The following is a 20,497-nucleotide window of genomic DNA, read 5'->3' on the forward strand; positions in this document are numbered from 1 at the left end:
TACGTTTCCTCTCATCTTTATTTACTCTCTCGCCTCCTCTTCATTTTCCCTCTCTCTCTCTCTCTCTCTCTCTCTCTCTCTCTCTCTCTCTCTCTCTCTCTCCCCCTCTCTCTCTCCCCCACTCTCTCCTCTCTTTTTCTCTCTCTCTCTCTCTCACTTGCGCGGTGCGCCTCTCTCTCTTCTCTCTCGCTCTCCTACTCTCTGCCACTCTATCTTTCTCTACTCTCTCTCCCACTCACCTCTCTCTCTTTCTCTCTCGTGCTACTGCGGCAGCGTGCCCCTCTCTTTCCCTCCCACTCTCTCTCGCTCTCCTACTCTTTCTCTCCTCTCTCTCCCACTTCCTCTCTCTCTCACTCCCACTCTCGCGGTGCCCACGCCCCTCTCTCTCCCTCCCACTCTCTCTCTCTCTCTCTCTCGCTCTCCTCTCTCTCCCAATCTCTCTCTCTCTCGCGCCCCTCTCTCCCTCCCTCTCTCTCCCTCCCCACTCTTTCCCTCCCCCCCCTCGCACTGCACCTCCCCCCCTCTCTCTCTCCCCTCTCTCTCTCCCCCCTCTCTCTCGTGCGCTGTCGCGGCAGCGTGCCCCTCTCTCCCTCCCCCTCTCTCTCTCCCCCCCTCACACTGTGCCTCCCCCCCTCTCTCTCTCTCCCCACTCTCTCTTTCTCCCCCCTTTCTCTCTTGCGCGTTGTCGCAGCAGCGTGCCCCTCACTCTCTCTCTCCCCCCCTCTCTCTCTCCCCACTCTCTCTCTCCCCCTCTCTCTCTCGTGTGCTGCCGCGACAGTGCGCCCCTCACTCTCTCTCTCCCCCCCTCTCTCTCGTGGTAGCAGCCTCCCCCCCTCTCTCTCTCGCACTGCCGCGATAGCGCGCCCCTCACTCTCTCTCCCCCCCTCTCTCTCGCGACAGCGGCCTCCCCCCCTCTCTCTCTCCCCACTCTCTCTCCCGACTCTCTCTCTCCCCCCCTCTCTCTCTCTCATGCGCTGCCGCGGTAGCACGCCCCTCTCTCCCTCCCCACTCTCTCTCCCCCCCTCGCGCTGCGCCTCCCACTCTCTCTCTCTCCCCCCTCTCTCTCTCGTGTGCTGCCGTGGCAGTGCGCGCCTCTCTCCCTCCCCCCCTCGCGCTGCACCTCCTCCCCTCTCTCTCTCTCCCCCCCCTCTCTCCCTCCCCACTCTCTCTCTCCCCCCTCGCGCTGCGCCCCCCCTCTCTCTCTCCCTCCCCTCTCTCTCTCGTGCGTTGCCATGGCAGTGCGCCCCACTCTCTCCCTCCCTCTCTCTCCCCCCCCTCTCTCTCTCTCTCTCTCCTTCTCGTTGTGCCTCCCCCCCTCTCTCTCTCTCCCCCTCTCTCTCTCGTGGTCTCTCTCTCTCCCTCTCGGCACTCCTTTCTCTCTCTCTCTCTTTTCTCTCTCTGTCTCTCCCTCTCGACACTCCTTTCTCTCTCTCTCCCCCTCCCTCTCTCGCGCTCTCTCTCCTTTCCCTCTCTCCCTTTCTCTCTCTCGCCTCTCTCTCCCTCTCATCTCTCCCATCTCCCGCAGCCCTCTATCGCTCTCTCTCCCTCTATCTCTCTCACATCTCTCTCCTCTCGCGTGGTCTCTCTCTCTCTCTCTCTGTCTCACGAATCTTTCCCTCCCTCTCTCTCTCTCTCTCTCCTCTCGCGGCCCCCCTCTCTCTCTCTCTCCTCTCACGTGGCCCTCCCCTCTCTCTCTCTCTTTTACCTCTCACCCTCTCTCTCTCTCTAAACGTCTCTCCTCTCTCTTTCTCTCTCTCTCTCTAAAAGTCTCTCCTCTCTCTCCCTCTCTCTCTCTTTTGGTGCCGAGGTAGCAAGACTCTCTCTCTTATAATCTCTCTCTAAAAGTCTTTCCTTCACTTTTCTCTCTCTCTAAGTTCTCTCTCTATAATAAAATTTCAAAGAATACAAATTTAAAAAAAAAGTACCTGGAAAAAAGTTGAGATCTATGCTTGTGCTTGCTTTTGCTCTTCCTCCTCTTTTTGCTTCTCCTCTTGCTCTTTCTTGTTGAAATGAGAGAAACAATGAGAGAAGGAGAGTATATATAAGAAAAACTAGGGTTTTAAGTGCTTCTCTCTCATTGGTCCTTTTATATCATTATCTCCTCTCCCATTGGCCTCTCCATTAGATTATCTTCTCTCCCTCTCCCACCCACTCCCATCCTCCCACCCCATTCCCACTCCCACCCCCATCCTCCCACCCCACCTCCCCCATTCCCACTCCCTCTCCCACTCCCACGCCCACGCCCATTCTTCCACCTTCCCCACCCTCCCACACTCCCTTTCTCCACTTTCCCACTCTCCCTTTCTCCCACTACCACCCTCCCAACTCCCACTCCCATTCCCACATTCCTACTATCAATTCCACTACTACTTATGAATTCTAAATAAAACTATTACTTAAATAAATGATATTACTGAAAACACTCATAGGATTTAAGGTTTAGGATTTGGTGGTTTGGGTTTAGGGTTTGGGGTTTGGTGAGTTAGGGTTTAGGGTTTAGGGTTTGTGAGTTAGGAATTAGGGTTTGTGAGTTAGGGTTAGGGTTTAGGGTTTGTGAGTTACGGTTTAGGTTTGGTGGTTTGGATTTAGGGTTTTGGGGTAGGGTTTAGGGTTTAGGGTTGAAGGTTTGGGAGTTAGGGTTTAGGGTTCAGGGTTTGAGGGTTAGGGTTTAGGGTTCAGGGTTTGGGGGTTAGGGTTTAGGGTTTGGTGGTTTGGGTTTAGGGTTTAGGGGGTAGGGTTTAGGGTTTAGGGTTTAGGGGTTAGAGTTTAGGATTTAAGATTTAGGGTTTGGGAGTTTAGGGTTTAGGGTTTGGGGTTAGGGTTTAGGGTTTAGGAGTTAGGGTTTAGGGTTTAGGGTTTAAAGGTTAGGGTTTAGGGTTTAGGGTTTGGAGGGTAGGGTTTAGGATTTAGGGTTTAGGGTTTAGGGTTTAGGGGTTAGGATTTAGGGTTTGGGAGTTAGGGTTTAGGGTTTAGGATTTGGGAGTTAGGGTTTAGGGTTTCGAGTTTAGGGTTTAGGGTTTGGGAGTTAGGGTTTAGGGTTTAGGGTTTTTATTGGTTAGGGTTGAGGGATTATGAGTTAGGATTTAGGGATTAGGGTTTACGAGTTTAGGTTTAGGTATTAGGGTTTAGGGTTTAAGGATTAGGGTTTAGGAATTAGAGTTTTGGGATTAGGATTTTGGGATTAGGGATTAGGGGTTAGGGTTTACGGATTAGGATTAAGGGGTTTAGGATTTAGGTTTAGGAATTAGGGTTTAGGATCTAGGGCTTAGGGTTTTAAGGGTTTAGGAATTAGGGATTAGGGTATAGAATTTAGGGTTTAGAAAATAGGGGTTAGGGTTTAGGGTTTGGGGGTTAGGATTTAGGGTTTAGGGTTTAGGGTTTGATTAAATTTTTAAACAAGATCTAGATTTTTAAATCATTAATAAAGTAGATTATTGAGAAGAGACTAATGTTCTTTATAATGGTTGTTACAGAGCTTGTTTGCAAAGGAAACTCACAAAGGAGATGGCTACAAAATTTATTCCGGGGATGGAGGTGATTTTATGTTGCAAAAGAGAAGTAGTTGCATTTGCTACAATCCATGAAAGTGATCCAAATTCTATTTGTCACTTTAGAAGACTTGGTGAAGATAAGGTGGCGGTTATCGAATCAGGATTCTTAGTGCACATGTTGAGCTAAAGCATAAGTGTGGGGATATGGAAATCCTTGGAGATGTTATGCCCTATAATACTTCCAACAAAGCATTTATTGCATGGGACAGAGATGAGACTTATCCAACACATGTCATTAGGAATACAAAGTGCATTCTTTGGATTTTAGAGTGGGAGATATTTTACAAATGTTGTCATTTGCAAATAAGAATGTAGCAGAAGGTCAAGTCTTGGGATTTGAACAAGTGGAACACTGGACATTTGCGCATATGAGAATTCAAAAAGTTACTGATAATGGTATGGATGATAACTCAATGTCATTGGATGGTCCCTACTATGAGGTAGGTAAGGATTTAAGATGGAGCATGCAATTTTTAAAGATTGGAAAGACTCGGCATGTGGTTTTTAATGATAAACATAATGTATACGACAACATCAAAGAATTGAAAGAATATGCCAATGTACCAAGCTCTATTCCTTTAGAGTTGGATGATTCCAATGCACTCAACTATAGCACTGACGTCTTATCAGAAGTCGATGAGTTCATTGGTACTAAGAAAGAAAAATATTTCACAAGTGATGCCTTATCCGGGGTGGATGAGTTCATGCACAATGAGAACTTGGGCAAAGATGTTAAAAGTGATATATTTTCAAGCATGGATGGCTTCATGGATACTGATAAAGTTCTTGGAGTCAAACCAAGTAACTATGGAATTATGGAAATCATGCACAATAGTATAATGAGTGATGTTCTCTCTGGAGTAGAGGAGTTTCAAGACTATGGAGTTATGAAATCCATAGAAAGTGCATCAATGAGTGATGTTCTCTTAGGAATAGATGAGTTTGAAGATCATTCTGGACACTCTATCACCACTGACTATGGAGTTATGAAATCCATAGAAAGTGCATCAATGAGTGATGTTCTCTCAGGAATAGATGAGTTTGAAGATCATTCGGGACACTCTAATGCCATTGTGACAAGTGGTTCTACGATTGTATTAAAAGTAGGGATGAGATCAACAAAGGACTATTCGGTATTTGACTTTGATTGTGAAATAGTTACTGTTACAAATGGTTTGACGAATGTATCAAAAGCAAGGATGACATCAACAAAGGAATATTCAGTATTTGACTGTCAGAGTGATAAGATCAAGGATGCAACATCTCATGAAAACAACGTGATAAATAAATCTTACAAGGAGAACTACACAAATCCAAATAAGAATGTACAGAAGGTCCCAAAACGGACATACAGATGCATGAACAGACAATGAGTCCAGGTAGATCCAGAAAAGCAACCAAAGAGTAATGAATGAAGTTGTTATGCTAAAAGCAATGCGATCTACATGCTGTAAGCGTACATGTATGCGATCCATTAACTTACATGACATCAAGGGTTGTAGAGAACATGTCTGGCAAAGGAAAGGAAGCAGAAGAAATGAATACCTACTCACGAGATTGTCTTGCTTTCTTGTAAATGATAAGAGAAGGCGAAGTTCAGGACAGCAGGTAAGGCCTCTTATAAATGGAAAAAGTATATGCAATAATGCATATCGCATTATTACAGGATTATGGCACATATTGGAATTTGTTTAATAAAGCAAAGTATGGAGTTAAATTTAACATTCATGGAAACATAGGAAGGCCCAAAACAAGAGCCTCAACGGTTGCGGCAACAGCAATTTTGAAAGATTACGTTTATGAAAATGCTTTACTGCAACCCCACCTATCAGAAATGCATCTTCCGATAGGTTTGACCAAAAAAGAAGTATTTAACTCTATTGGAGAAACACAAAGGCAAAGAGGGCATGCACCGGCATCTTTTCATACTTTGTATACTCTTTGGAAAAAAAGCTTTGGACATGTTAAAATCCCAAAGAGGCAAAAAATGTCAAAGTGCAATGACTGTGATGATCTAAAGCGAGCACTTGAGAGTGCAACATCTCCAAAACAAAAAGAAGCTTACAAAAAAAAGAGAGAATTTCATCATGGACTTGTTCGACATTCTAGAATAAAATATGCATTTTGGAAGGAGAAAGCTATTTCTCACCCAAATGAGTACATGTGCATTATTGTAGATGGTATGGATCAAAATACAACAACATTACCTCGATTCGTTAACACTCCACCTAAGCTACAAGGCAAATACTTTTTAAATACACATCTATGTGGAGTGTTAGTGCACAGATTTAAGTTTTTTGTAGACATATGGATTGATTCCTTGCATCTACATGATAGCAATCAAGTTGTAACATCCGTTATGAAGGCAATTCACAATGTACATGCAGAAAAAGGTCACCTACCAGCAACTTTGAGAGTACAAGCAGACAATTGCGGACGAGAGAATAAGAATGTACTCTTCTTTGCATTTTGCTCAATGCTAATCGCTCATAGAATCTTCAATGAGATTGAAGTTGGGTTTTTGTTGGTTGGGCACACATGAGGATATCGATAAGGTATTTAGCATAGTTTCAAGAGAACTAAAACACAAGGACATGGAGACGATGGATGACTTGATAAGAAAATGTGGGAGGCAAGTTGGTGGCCATAAGGAAGGAATAATATGCTCAATGGTTGAGAGGATGTATGATTAGAAGAGCTTTATTCTACCTTTCATACAAAAAGGTGGTGATGCCCTGATAGGTCATAGCGCTCCACACTATTTTCACTTTTTCTTAAAGGATGAAAAACCAGTGATGCAATGGCAACACTATTCTCTTGATACAAAATGGGAACCTGAAGAACCTTACTCTCTCTTAACTTCAATCCTGAGCAAAGAAATGCATCCAACATGGGCTCCTATAAAAGAATTCAGTGAGAAATCCAGAGGTGAAATAGAAGGCTTAAAAGCTTTTATTACATACAAAGAGGAAATGCTCCAGAGATTTCCTGATTGGAAGCCCTCTTGGAAGGAACACTCTACTATTGTAATTAGCAAGACCTGCCAATTGATAAAGGACCTTGCAAAAATGCGAGAAGATGATATTAAGGTAGAACGGCCTTTATTTTGGCCAAATGTTGGTAATGACTTGCGTCCAACATGTGGTCTCTTTGAAAATGAGTTTGAATCGTTGCTCCCATGTCCATATTGTGGACCCAAGAAGAGAGAGTTTATGCCACAAATAGACATAGATGTCCATTGTTTTGTTGCAGTTCGACCATCAGATGATGAACATGAGAACATGAAGTTTTGGGTTGCAAAAGTAGTTGACGTGAGCATGGATGACCAGGGGAGAGCTACAACATTTACAACGGTATGGTATGAGCCAAGGGATAGGAAGGAGAACCAAGATAACAGTACATTGTATAGTAGCTGTCTGAAAAAGGAATGGGTCCCAAACCATGATGCAATTTCAAGACTTTCCACAGAGACAGTCATAGTATCCTGGAAATCAAGGTCAAAGAAAACAAAGAAGAACATGGGGTATGATGTAGAAGACAAAATAAAATTACCGCAACCAATTATTATGCACATTACACAGTTCATAAAGATGCTCGCCTAGGAGGAAGTAGAAGGAGATAGCGCAAATGAAGAATGCCCATGATAACACCATTCAAATATCGAGAAAGAGTGAAGGTGGTGGTGGTAGTCAGATGAGAGTGAATGAAGATGGCACCCAAGCGACAAGTGACGACAGAAAGGACATTCTGAACAAGCAAATGTTTGGATCGCTCATTTCTGTGATCATGATAGAAAAGGACATTCAAACAAGCAAATGTTTGGATCGCCCATTTGTACTAAACTCATTGTAAAGGAAAATTTAAATTATTAAAAAGGCCACAAGAGATCCTTTGTACAAAGACTCATCCAGAGCAATATTTGTTGTAAAACTTATGACATGATAATGTAAAATTGCAAGCATAGCTATTGCTATTTTTTGGAGTACAAAAGAGGCTTCCATCATGTCTCATGTCTATATAAACCTTTTAATTTCTTGAATATTCAAGAGTGTTATAGTTTTCTGCATTGAAAGTAAAAAGAGTCTTATAGGTTTCTTATGTATACATTTTTAAAATGTTGTGAATCCTCAATAGCATGGTTTTTCATGGATTTAAACTAATAACTCGGATTTTTTATTTTAAGAATATGATTCTTATAAACAAGAAATACAAATTTAGGATTTAATAGTAGTTTTTGCATTATTTGTACAACATTGTAGAGAGATATTTTGAAATGCATTATGTGAAAATGATAGTGCCAGAAAGTAAACTTTTGATTCTCGAATGACAGTTTCATAAAGTAAACTTTTCATTTGGGAAGGATTTTAAGGAATAGTCCAAAAGTAGACATATGAGTCCAAAATTAATGAAATAAGTATTTTTGCTAGTTAATAACATATCATCCATGTATAGTGCCAAGATTATCAGGCTATTATCCTTAGCCCTTTTAGTGTAGAGGCAGTGATCAATTTCACTCCTTCTAAAACCCTGGGACCGAATGAAAGCATCAAACTTTTGATACCATTCTCTAGGCACTTGCTTAAGACCATAGAGACTCTTCTTTAGCTTGCAAACTAAATGTTCTTTGCCCTTTCCTTCAAAGCCTTCTGCGTGCACCATGTAAATTTCCTCATGCAAATCCCCATGCAAGAAAGCTGTCTTGACATCCATCTGCATAAGCTCCATATCCTCTGTTGCCACTAGTCCAAGCATGCATCTAAGTGTGGTCATCTTCACAACTAGAGAGAATATCTCATCAAATTCCACACCCTTCTCTTGCTTGAACCCTTTAGTGACCAAACGGGCCTTGTACCTAGGCACATCATCACTTGTGACCATCTTGTAGACCCATTTACATGGCAATGCTTTCTTTCCATGTGGCAAAGAAACCAAGTCCCAAGTCTTATTTTTCATAAGTGAACTCATCTCTGATTGCATAGCATACTCCCACTTGCATTGATCCTCACGCATCATAACCTCTCTATAGTAAGAAGGCTCCCCGCAATCAGTAAGCATCACATAGTCTAGCCTTGGAACAAACCTATCAGGCGGTCTAGACACTCTAGATGATCTTCTCAAGGGCATTTTAGCTTGCTGTCCCACCTGAATATCAGCCACATTTGGCTCATCATTTCCACCAATAGATGATCCATCATCTACCCTTGATTGTATACCTGTGGGAGTATTTGGTGGTACCATTTCTTGCACATTTGGTGCATGGACAGCTTACTGTCTATCAACATATGCAGGTGGATTCACATCCTAGAAATTGATTCTCCTCATTTCAACATCCCTCATGGGTGCCTTATGCATCTTCTTCTCATTGAAGACTACATCATGGCTGCATATGATCTTCTTTGCTTCTGGATCCCAGAGATGATAGCCCATCTCTCCACTTTCACCATAACCCAGAAAGATGCATTTCCTAGACTTAGGATCTAGCTTCTTTCGAAGCTCTTTTGGCACATGTGCATATGCCTCACACCCAGATATATGCAAATGAGAGTAAGAGGGCTTCTTGCCACTCCATGCCTCTTCAGGAATACCACCATCCAAACTCTTACTAGGTGACCTATTGATCACATGCACTGCAGTCTTCATTGCCTCAACCCAAAAACCACCAGAAAGACTTGCATTGGAAAGCATGCATTGCAACCTTTCTTGAATGGTACGGTTCATCTTTTCTGCAGCTAGATTTTGCTCTGGAGTATGAGGGGATGTGAGCTCCCTCTTAATCCCATGTGTATCACAGAAATGCTGAAAGTCATGAGAGAGATACTCTCCACCATTGTCAGTCCGTAGGCATTTAAGCGTTCTACCTGACTGATTCTCAACCAAGGCCAACCATTTCTGAAATACCTGGAACACACATCACTCTTCTGAGCTATAGCATAAGCCCACACTTTCCTAGTTGCATCATCAACGAATGTCACATAATATTCAGCCCCGCCTAATGACCGTGTAGGCATGGGACCACATACGTCTGAATGCACCAAATCAATCTTTTTAAACTCTTTCTTTCCCCTTCTTTTATGGGCTGATTTAGTCTACTTCCCATAGAGACAATGCTCACAAAATTCAAAATCAGAGAAACTCAAATGTGGTACAACCCAAACGGCATAAGAGTTTCATTCCATTCTGGCTCATGTGCCCCAACCTGCAATGCCACAAAGAAGTGCTTGGCTGCTCCGTTATTGCAACAACATGATCAAATACCCTTGATACATGTAAGGGATACAAAGTCCCACACTTGGCACCCCTGGCCAAAAGCATAGAGCCCTTCTGAATTTTCCAACTCTAAAAGCCAAAAGTGGTGTGAAAACTAGCATCATCTTGCTGACCCACTAAAATAAGACTCTTGGTCAACTTAGGCATATGTCTCACATGTTTCAAAACAAATGCAGACCCATTTGCAAAAGAAAACTTTATGTCACCTGCTCCCACTATGTCGCATGCATAGTCATTTCCAAGATGCACACAACTTGTCTTTCCACTATCATAAGTGGAGAACCATTCCCTATGGGGAGTAACATGGAATTAAGCACCAGAATCCAAAATCCAATCCTGGGAATATGCATCATCTGAAGTGGTAAGCAACTCTGCAGATAAAGTAGACATGAAGAGAACATCATTGTCACCATCATGTGTGACTGCATTGATCTCCTCGATCTTCACTTTTCCTTTGTCCTCCCTTGGACTCTCTTCCTTTTGATTTGCACCCCAATTTGCATTCTTTTTCTTATCCTTTTGCTCTCTTTTTAGCTTGTAGCAATCCTTTTTCATATGGCCCTTCTTGCCACAGTGGTAACACTCAATGTTCCGTGCCCTGGATTTGCTACGAGACTTCCCTCTTTCTTGGGACTTCCCCCTGATTAAACTTCAACCAGAGTGATCTGCATAAGGTATGCTCAAGAAATTATGGTCCCACGGAAAAGACCGCTATTGAAAATAGAACGTGAGATGCCTCAAAACATGGGTGCCATTGCATAATCGGACTCAGCAAGAAAATATGCAAATATCTCTCTTTTATCGAAACTCCAAAATCCCAACCAATGAGTGAGAAATGGGAGTCAACACTTATCCACTGCCATGTGGCATAAATCTAAGGTTTCAAAACCTTAGAATTAAAAAATGCATAACAGAGAGATGAAATCGAATACACAGAGATCTATAACTCTAAAAATACTCCACCGAATCACGTAAGAATTAACAGGTAGGGGTTTTTGGGCATCTGAAATACAATGGGACAGACGGTTTTGGAAACCGTAGTCTTAATCACTGGGTGCAACACACGGATTGAAAAACGTTTTTGGAAACAGAGCTGTTTGTAAACTCCACCGGAGTGCGAATGATGAGCAACATAGAAGTTTTAGGACCTCCTGAGTCTACCGAAACTGACAGATCTGCAAATAGTTGCTCCAAACTTGAGTTCCAACACCCAGGCAGAAAAACGCAGAAACTGACACAGTGAGTCAGAAATCTAATGAAATGATCCCAGATTCAAGAATGAAGGTGTTTCCAAGCTCCTGAAGTGAAGTGGACACCAAAAGCAAGCAATAGTTGCCTCTACAAGTCAATACGAAGAATCTGTCATCGAACGGAACAGGGAAAAGCTCAAAAAACGACTTTTTTTTTTTAAACACTTATTAGGCTCTCAAAACCACTTCGCAAAGCCAAAGTGACTTTTCCAAAGGTTCCTCCAAGGTCTCTACACACTCGGATGCAAGTAAAGTCACCCACAAAGCTTCCCACAGAGCTTCTCCTTCCTCCCACAGAGCTGCTGAGCTTCCAGGCATTCACTCATGCTCAGCTAGATCACCCGGGCTCTGATACCAGTTGAGAGTGCTCTCAACGGAAGCAAGAATAGAAGAGGGAGAGAGAGAAACAGAGAGCCACACAAGTTTTAGTGGGTGCAGAACCACCCTAATCTTCTTTTTCGTTCATTTATATATGTGCTTGAGTATTGTACATAACTGGGGTAAAGGCACAATGACCTTTAACCCCACACCCAATTCAGCCATTTAGTAGCTCATTGTCCATATGCTGGAGTGCAATCCAAGCACCGAACACCTAAGAATCTTTTCAATCCAACACTAGTGCAGGAAGGTTCGAACCGAACGAGTGCTGCTGTGTCCAATTGGAGGATAAGCTTTGCGAGGTAGTATTTATTTCGTTCACTTCAATCACAGAGGTGCAAATCTTGTGCCCTTTTCTTAAACGAAGCTTTTGCATAGCATCTTGAATCCCACAGACTCCTCAAGTCATTATCCTGCTCTGATACCAATGCTACAAGACCCAAACATAGAGGGCTTCTTCTAGTTTCCACCCAACCTCAGATTCTCACTCCTAAGCTCGTCTCCCTCCTTCTCTCATGAGGTTCCTCTACCAAACCTCCTTTCCTGAGCTCCCTCTAGAATCCTCCCTCCTACCCCACTGCATGCCATGTGGACTTCTAGATGCCAAGTGTCCTTCTAGGGGACCTTAGTCTTTACCCCTTCTCGACATCCCTCTCTAATTCTAAGCCCCACTTATGCCTAGCCACACTTATTTACATCCACTGTTGCAGTGTCAAGCCCTCTTGGTTTCCCGCCTCACCATAATCGTGCCGCATGGCTCCAAGATTATGGTTGACATAACACTCCCACATTCAGTTAATGGCTTTCGATTGTGTCCTTATCATCATGATGAGAGTCTTCAATGCCCATTTCCAGTATCTAATGAGGCACAGATTCCCTAGGTTGAGGTGGAGGTGATAGAGCAATCATAGGAGGACATTTGGTAGTGTGGTAAGATGCATGATGACAGAAGTGTTTTGCGAGGTCTTGTCCCAGTCGCCATGCAACACCCTGTCATCAAGGAGGGGTATTGGCGATGATCGGGTTTGTCACTATTCTACATGTACATGTAGCATACCTCATCTTCTTTGTCACACTATCAGTTATTTCGGCTTTCTTTGCCTTCCTTGCTCTCTTTGCATTCAACTCTCTTTGCTCCCAACCCCTCCTCATCGCTATGGTGATGGCACATGACAATTTCATACTTTCATACCACTAGTGTATATTGACTCTCAGTCCATTGATGCATGTTTGCAAAGGTTGAGGATTAGAAGCTTCACCAGCATTGATTGGATGAAGGTGAACATTCACCCGGTGGCTTTGGCACTTTGTCAGCTTGTTGGCAATTGGATTAGTTGTGGAGTTTTTGGGTGAAAATTGGTTGCTCACAATGCAATTGATCTATCAGCAGTGGCAGTTGTTCTTGCCTATGGAGAGGGAGCTGATGGTCCAACCGTCGTGTTTGGCTGAGGTGAGTTTGGCAACCTAGCTCGAGGTGAGTATAAGCTTAGTGCTTGCAAGGATGTCCAGGTTCGTGATCTCTATCAATGGATTCTAGAGTCAATATGTTTGCAAGGAAAGACCTATACGATTACTCCCAAGTCTCGTGCGATGATCATGGTAGCGGAGCAAACATGAAGAATTGGCTCAAGACATTGTGGAAGTTGTTGCTTGCTCAGGTAAAAAAGTATAGGTTTTGAAGCGCAAAGGCATTCCCTGTGTTTTTGGTTGGAGCTGTGTGCCCAGTATTGTCCCTGCCTCCACGCCCTCCTTGGTGGAAAGAAGCAGATCAATTTTTGCAGAAGTTTTACAATAAGCACACTCATTTTCCTGGTCTTCTTGATCCCCCTTCTTACGAGCCAATTGTAATAGAGTGCCTAGCTACATAAGAGGAGCGCTAGCAACAACTGCTACCATGGGGTGCATGGATTGAAGGGGTACTTCCTCTTGAGCAATGCCTAAGCATTAGCCAGTGGATTGGTCTAAACCACATCCATTACAGTGAGACTGATGGAGATGGAAAAAGATCGATGGTTGAAGATGTGGTTGCGAAAGATGAAACAGGAGACAGCTGATGCAAGTTCGAGTGGAGTTGAGCCTACAAAGTAGTTTGTGACTAGAGTTGAGTGAATGAAGTGATGCGAGACCAAGAAAAGTTGGGGTTCCTGGTACACACTTGCAGTCCAGATTCGAGTTCGAGTTTGAATGAAGAGTAAAAGTTTGTGCGGTGGGGGCTTTTGGGTAGCCTCGCAATTCAAAGACACCCGAAGTGCTATGTCCTATTGCACAAGTAGGCAACAACAGCCCGATTCTGACTTATTCAATAGTAAAGATAGATTCGGAAAGGGATGCTTGTTTTCATGTGTCAGTGATTTGGTTGTGATATTCCTAAGTTGCACCTGGTTCTCTACCGAGGCTCTACCCAAAATGATTGTTGCACAAATTCACAAGCACATACTGATGTCTATCATAGGGGATGGCTATCTATTGTGGATTCGCACAGTCCACCGTGAGTGCCATGTGTTGTTTCATAACCATGCGGGTTGGCAACACTATGCGGTTTAGCAACAGTGACTGCGAGGGGTGTGCATAGGTAGGTTAGTAGTAATGGTTGATGGTTTGGTTATCCAACAGTTCCTAACCAATATCCAATATCTTGTTCTTGTACGCATGCTATTACTAGCATTCTGACTTTGTTCTCCACGGATATATATGAGCTCTTGCTCTGAGATATATAGCAGTGGTATGGTGATCTTCTTCTTTCTTGTTCTCTATGTTTTCCATAGATGATGCACTATGTGTTCATCTTGTATACCCTATAGCGTTTGCGCGGTATAGTGATGCTACATAAACCAAATGCAACCATATGCTATTGCCCATTCAGAAATCACAAGTGGGATAGGATAATTGATTTCTATCCAACTCCTTCTAGGAAATTGCTAAAGAGGGAATCAATTAATTTTCCTCTACAATCATGAAGTCTATGATCTCTCATAGTGGTGAACAAATGGATGCAAATATTGATGACTATGTTTCAAAGTATGTTTCCTTTTGGAAATACTTTGTACTTCTCAAGTACAACATTCTTGATGATAAGATATTCTTGGTGCTATCATTGAAAAAGGGAGATCTACTCTCTTCACATTTGAATTTCGTGTTAACCTCTTTGGCAAATGACAAAATGTATATGGATGTCAAGATCAATATAGAAGGCTTCCCCAAAGTTTTCAAGATGAATAATGATACTCATATTTCTTGTGAGTCTTTTCAACAAGAGGCATCATTTTTGGACATTGGAGTAGCTTGAAGATGATCAAGCATTTACACAAAATGCCAAGGCAAATCTGATTGAGGAAAGTACTTCAACAAATTCACAAACAAATTTTGTGGTAGAAGACAAGGACTTTGCCTTTTGAGCAATTTGTCTTTGAATTTTTGTTTATCATTACTTGGTCAAATTTTGAGTTTCTCTACCTGGAGTAGTAATCCAAAAATAATGTCATGTGTTTTGTCTTTTGTAAATCACCTCTAGTCACCATATGATGTAGGCCATGTGATATGTGTTTGGTCTATCCTACTTTTGTAAACTTGGACACTTGGGCACCTTTGCTAGCATGAGATCCTAGCCATAGATTTATCCTTGACCACCATGAGATGGCATGTATGACCACCGTGAGATGGCACGAGAAACTATGTGACTAGATGTATCCTTGACATAGCAAGAGGCAAACCCTTGAGGGGGGGTATGTTGGGATAAGTATGGTCAAGGGCTTGCTCTATGGTGCATGTGTGCATCTAGGGGAGTCACATGTGTGTGTGTGTGTGTGTGTGTGTGTGTGTGTGTGTGTGTGTGTGTGTGTGTGTGTGTGTGTGTGTGTGTGTGTGTTGTAGAAGCACATCTAGTGCTATGATGTGTCTAGTGTGTGACCTAAGTGATGATGTAAGCCAAAGGCCCCCACATGGGAGGTTCCTTTGATTTAGGCCAGTCCCACTGATGTAGCGGTTGATTGCCCACTGATGTAGGGAAGGTGCCTTTGATCTAGGCCACCCTCTCCCATTTCTATAAGAGAGAGTCTCCTCTCTCACAATCAATAAGAACAACACTTTTGGTTTGTATCTTGTGCTCTCACTCCTCTTCCAAGATGCATCTCTTCTATCCCACTCACTTCTACAAAATCATGCCAAAGAATCTTCTATGCAAATCCAATGGAGAGGCATGCCAACTCACCTGGTGGCATCACAACCAAATGAAAGTTAGTACAATTCATTCAAGCTATGGAATCCAGGCTTCAATTCTAGCATACAGTTGCTATCCTTGTCAATCTATATAACCTTGGCATTCATACATTCAAAAAGTAATCAAGGGCTGGCATATGTAATTTCACAAGATTCCAATTTATCGATATACACAAGAAAATCCCAAGTAATAATTAAAAATCTAAAGGAAATTTGATACAACATAAGCAAATCCAATTCAAAAGGAGATCTCAATGATAGTATATTTGTGAAGTCCAATGGTGACACACGTGTCATGGGGATCTTGGGGGAATGTTGTCGAAGCCTCTACTCTTGAACAACTCCTTGTGAGAGCTCCACATGCACAAGCCGTCCGCTTGTGTCACCCAAGAGTCTACCAGATCATGTGCAAGTGATTCCACGAGGAAAGGGAAAGAGAGGGGAGAGGGAGAGAGAAAGGAGAAGAGAGCATGAGGGAGGGGATGGTAGCAAGGGAGTAGTGGAAATCACAACACAACTCATAAGGAAGAACAAGAAAACTCAATGCAAGAGAATGAGAGAAAAGAGAGATTCTATTCCATTCCTTGAAAGTACACAATGAAGACCAAAGTCAAAATTTTGGCCTTTTATACATATCCACCTTTTGAAGAGAGGGCTAATACTTGCACTCTTTTGTACCTCTCTTCTCTCATTGTACAACTGCTTGGGCCCATCTAGCTCCAAGGGAATTATCAACCACTATTCCTTACACTCTCTCCTACATTTGCTCACCTCTTATAATACAAGAACTATTAACTGAGTGGTGGTTAACATAGCTCCCTTCCTAATCACAATCCATCCATGGATTGTGTGATCTATGTAATATCAGACTTGAGGGCATTGTTCATTATGCGGTAGCAGTTGAACATCCTATGGGAGATGCAGCAAAATGGATGAAGAGGTTTCCAACCCTTAGGAAAATTATCAATATCAAAAAATGCATGCCGGCAACAACGGCTAGATCTGATACATATATGAATGTCATGTTGAACTCTTCCATTTGGGCAGCTAGAGCTAGGGAAGAGCCACCATCTAGAAAATCAAAGCGTGGGAAGTTGTAGGCAATGTTAGGATCCACTTCTTGGATCTTCTCAAAATTGGGCCAACTCCAACATTGGTGTAGTGGCATAACTGTTGGATCGATTCGCCATTCAATCCGCACACATAATAGGTTGTCCAAAATGTTGTATGCTTCAAAAATTGGATTCTCCATTGAGGCTAGAGACTCTCATCATTGTCCACCTTGGGCACCATCTTATAAGCCACTCGAGTGTAGCCTCCCCAAGTATTTTGATATGTTCTCAATGTTACTTGCAGAAGCTACATTAAATAAGCTCTGTCAGGGCTCTCACCTCCATAATATCTATTCTTGAGAGGTGAAAGCTTTGCAGCTTTCCTTTCACTAGTTTAGATCTGCCACATCCTCGACCGATCTGAATGAGGTGATGGCCTCATACCATATTTCATGGTTAAGTGTGGAGTCTTGCAGCAGGTCTTGTTCTTTTGGGGGTTTTTGTGTCACTTCTTCCTTTGGTTCTTCTATGTCGGGCCCTTCAAGATCTAAGAAGAGCATGGGTTTGAGTATATTGCACCGTTTTTTGGTACCCACGTCCTCTTGTCTTTCTCCATCGGCAGGCTGCCCTTGCATGTCCCTTGCTCTGTGCTATGCAGTGGAAGGCTATGTGCTGGTGAGGTGCTGGTACCCAAGCTTGTGTGAGCACCATTGATGGTTGAGCTTGGGCTTGTGTCAAGTGTTGTGTTGGGGTGCGTGGGTGTGGGGCGGAGGAAAAAAGATCCCAAGATAATAAGTCCATATTGTGGTCATAGACTTCGGTGGGGTAAGTTACATGGGAATCAACGGTAATGCTAGTCTAAAGCATATTGAGTAGGGCTTGCATAATATTAGTATATAGAACACTGATGATGGTCGGTGGGTACCTTGTCCTTGTTGCCTTAAAAAAGAAATGGAAAATATATTTGACTTCAGTGTGACCGCATGCTTGCATCCATTCTAGACTTCGTTGGATCATTTTAGGATTGAAGGGTAGGTCTTCTAGGGCATTAGGCTTTACTAGCTCCAATAATGTCATAGTCATAATATAGTTGGTAGAGTCTCAAAGCACTTTGCACCATGCCATCAAATTGTAGGTTATGGGGTGGTAGAAAAGAGTTAGGATATCCATATATTCTTCCAAAAGTAAATATTCATGGAACTATGCCATAACTAGTAAAGGATGTGCTTAGATTGTGGAGTGGCAAAAGGCCTCATTAAGGTCATGCAATGTTAGTGTATTTTCAAAATTGATGTTGTGGGAAGTAGTGCAGCTATGAGTGTGTAGAAAAAGTAGGTGTACATGCTGAGGACAGTGCGTGGCATGAAGTAGAGGGTGGAAACACGGGACAATGCTTCATGTAGCTTGTTGTGGATATCATCAAGGTCACCTACCAAAGGGGAAGAAGCTAGTGCCATTTGTAGGTCCACCTATAGTGCCTAGACTTGCTACTCTCTATGTTGGGCTGTTGCATGGAGTTGCTCTATTAGGGAGGCATGTTGCTAGACTTGGAGCTCGATCACCTACTTTTCATCTACAACTCGGGCATGCTATTGTTGATCAAGAGTTACCTGTTGCCGCAATGACCCTAGGGAGAGATACCCATTTTCATATATTTACGATCCATCCCCAATCTGCTCCTGAAGGCTCCAAAACCTCGAGGTCATCATGGAATTTGCATGAAGGGCACGAGTTGTAGGGAATACTAGCGTAGATACATGGACAAACTAAAACTGAAGAATGTGCCATAAAAAACATGCACAGGCTCAAACTAGTGAACAATATCCTTTATGACTCCTTTTTCCTAAAAAATCAATAGCAGTGCAAAGTATTGTAATGTTCCTCACATATACATGACCTGTATGTTTTGCCATTTGCATCCAAAGTGAATAGAGTCCCAAAGCACCAGCATTAACCCTACTACTCATGCAAGATTTTGTGGAGTCCCAGCATTCTCTTCTAGTTACTCGAAGGGCCTGTGGCATAACGTTCCTCAAGCAACTGCTAGTAGTGACTACGATGAACATAACTAGGTCTACCACTATGAGCAACCGTATTTAAAGAGGTAGTTGAGGAGTAGGGCATGCAATATAACATTGAACCTTTTTTTTTTTGGCTTAACGAAGGAATGTAGCTACTGGCTGCCTCCAAGTGCCCCCAAGGGTGAGCTCACATCTACCTTCTTTGAAAGTCTCAAGTCATGAGCTCTACGTTTTTATCTTTCAGTGAGGCTCATGCACATAGCATTGTCTTTTGCCATGCCAAGAGCCACTGGGGAGGGCTACTATGATCACCCCTTGGCATGTCACCAGTCCTAGGTGATCTCTAGCTCAGTGGAGTGTTAAATTACATGGCGCAACGAAACAAAAATTGAACAAAGAATAGAGAGTACACAGCAAACTGGAGATGAACAAAATTTTCTTTCAATACTGATGTAGTACAAATGATGGCTCCATCCACCTGTGCACTCCCACAGTGGAGCTTAAATGGCGATCTAAATAGATACTAGGTGAAGAGCTACTAGCTGGAAGATCTGATATGGTACAATGGACTGGGGAGGTCGCCTCTTTATAGCTATGAGGGCGGTAGTCAGATCAACGTAGTCAGTGGAACCAACCAATCAACCTAGTCAGTGAAGCTGACCAATCAACCTAGTCGGTGGAACCGACTAGTCGTCCATAGAATATTCAAGGAATATTTCCTATATCATTGCCTCGGGGGCTCTTGCCTTCAAACCCCCACTAGGGGGGCCGCTAGCCTCCCTGGGACCCCCCAAGCCCCATCAAGAATAAGGGGCTCCCACACAATCACCTTTCTATCATCAATGGTCTCATTGATAGACCTCATCTGACATGCAAGTCAAGATCCATCCAGTGTCCTAGGCTCACACATGGCTTCTCCTCATATGGGGGCCTTACAACTTGAGCACCTTGGACCACTAGTGGTTACCAGGTGGGTGGGGCATTGAGCATATCTAACATGGAATGCTCCCACTTGGAATCCATCACGGTAATAGAGCTAGAGCTCATGGCAAGGGGAGTGACATCCAAGGCTAATGTCCCTCCCTCAATGTCCACCACCCGTAGGTGAACTACCTTCTTGGCACAATGCCGAGTCTCTAAAGATGACCCTGAAGCTGATCCTTCCCAAGTGCCTTGGTGAAGATATCTACTCCATTTTGCTCTATTTGGCCAGTAGACCAATTCCACTATCCTGTCCTCGATCAAATCACACACATAGTGATACTAAATCTCTATATGTTTTGTGCGTGCATGAAACACTGGATTTTTAGCAATGGCCATGCAACTTTGATTGTCACACCTCAGCACAATTGCCTCATCCTCTTGCACTCCCATGTGCCATAAGATCCTCCTCAGCCACACTGCTTCACATGCAACAAAACATGCTGCCTTGTACTCAGCCTTGGTAGAAGACAATGCCACTGTTGGTTGTTTCTTACTAATCCAAGAGAAGATACCTGAACCTAAAGAAAAACAATATCTAGAAACTAATTTCCTGAAATCAACATCTCCAACCCAATCTGAGTCATAATGACCAAGGAAGTGCTCGTACCATAGGTGATGCCATAATCAAGAGTGCCCTTCTCATACCTAAGCACCCGCATCCCTGCATTTCAATGATTCTCCTGGGGCTTATTGGAGAACTTGCTCAAAATGCCAATAGCAAAACTGATGTCTGGTCTGGTGTTGCATAGATAGATGAGACTACCGACCAACTTCCTGTA

The sequence above is a fragment of the Dipteris shenzhenensis genome, chromosome 4, assembly GCF_047967505.1.
Source record: "Dipteris shenzhenensis isolate YYH24624 ecotype China chromosome 4, Dip_SZ_1.0, whole genome shotgun sequence".
NCBI lineage: Eukaryota > Viridiplantae > Streptophyta > Polypodiopsida > Gleicheniales > Dipteridaceae > Dipteris > Dipteris shenzhenensis.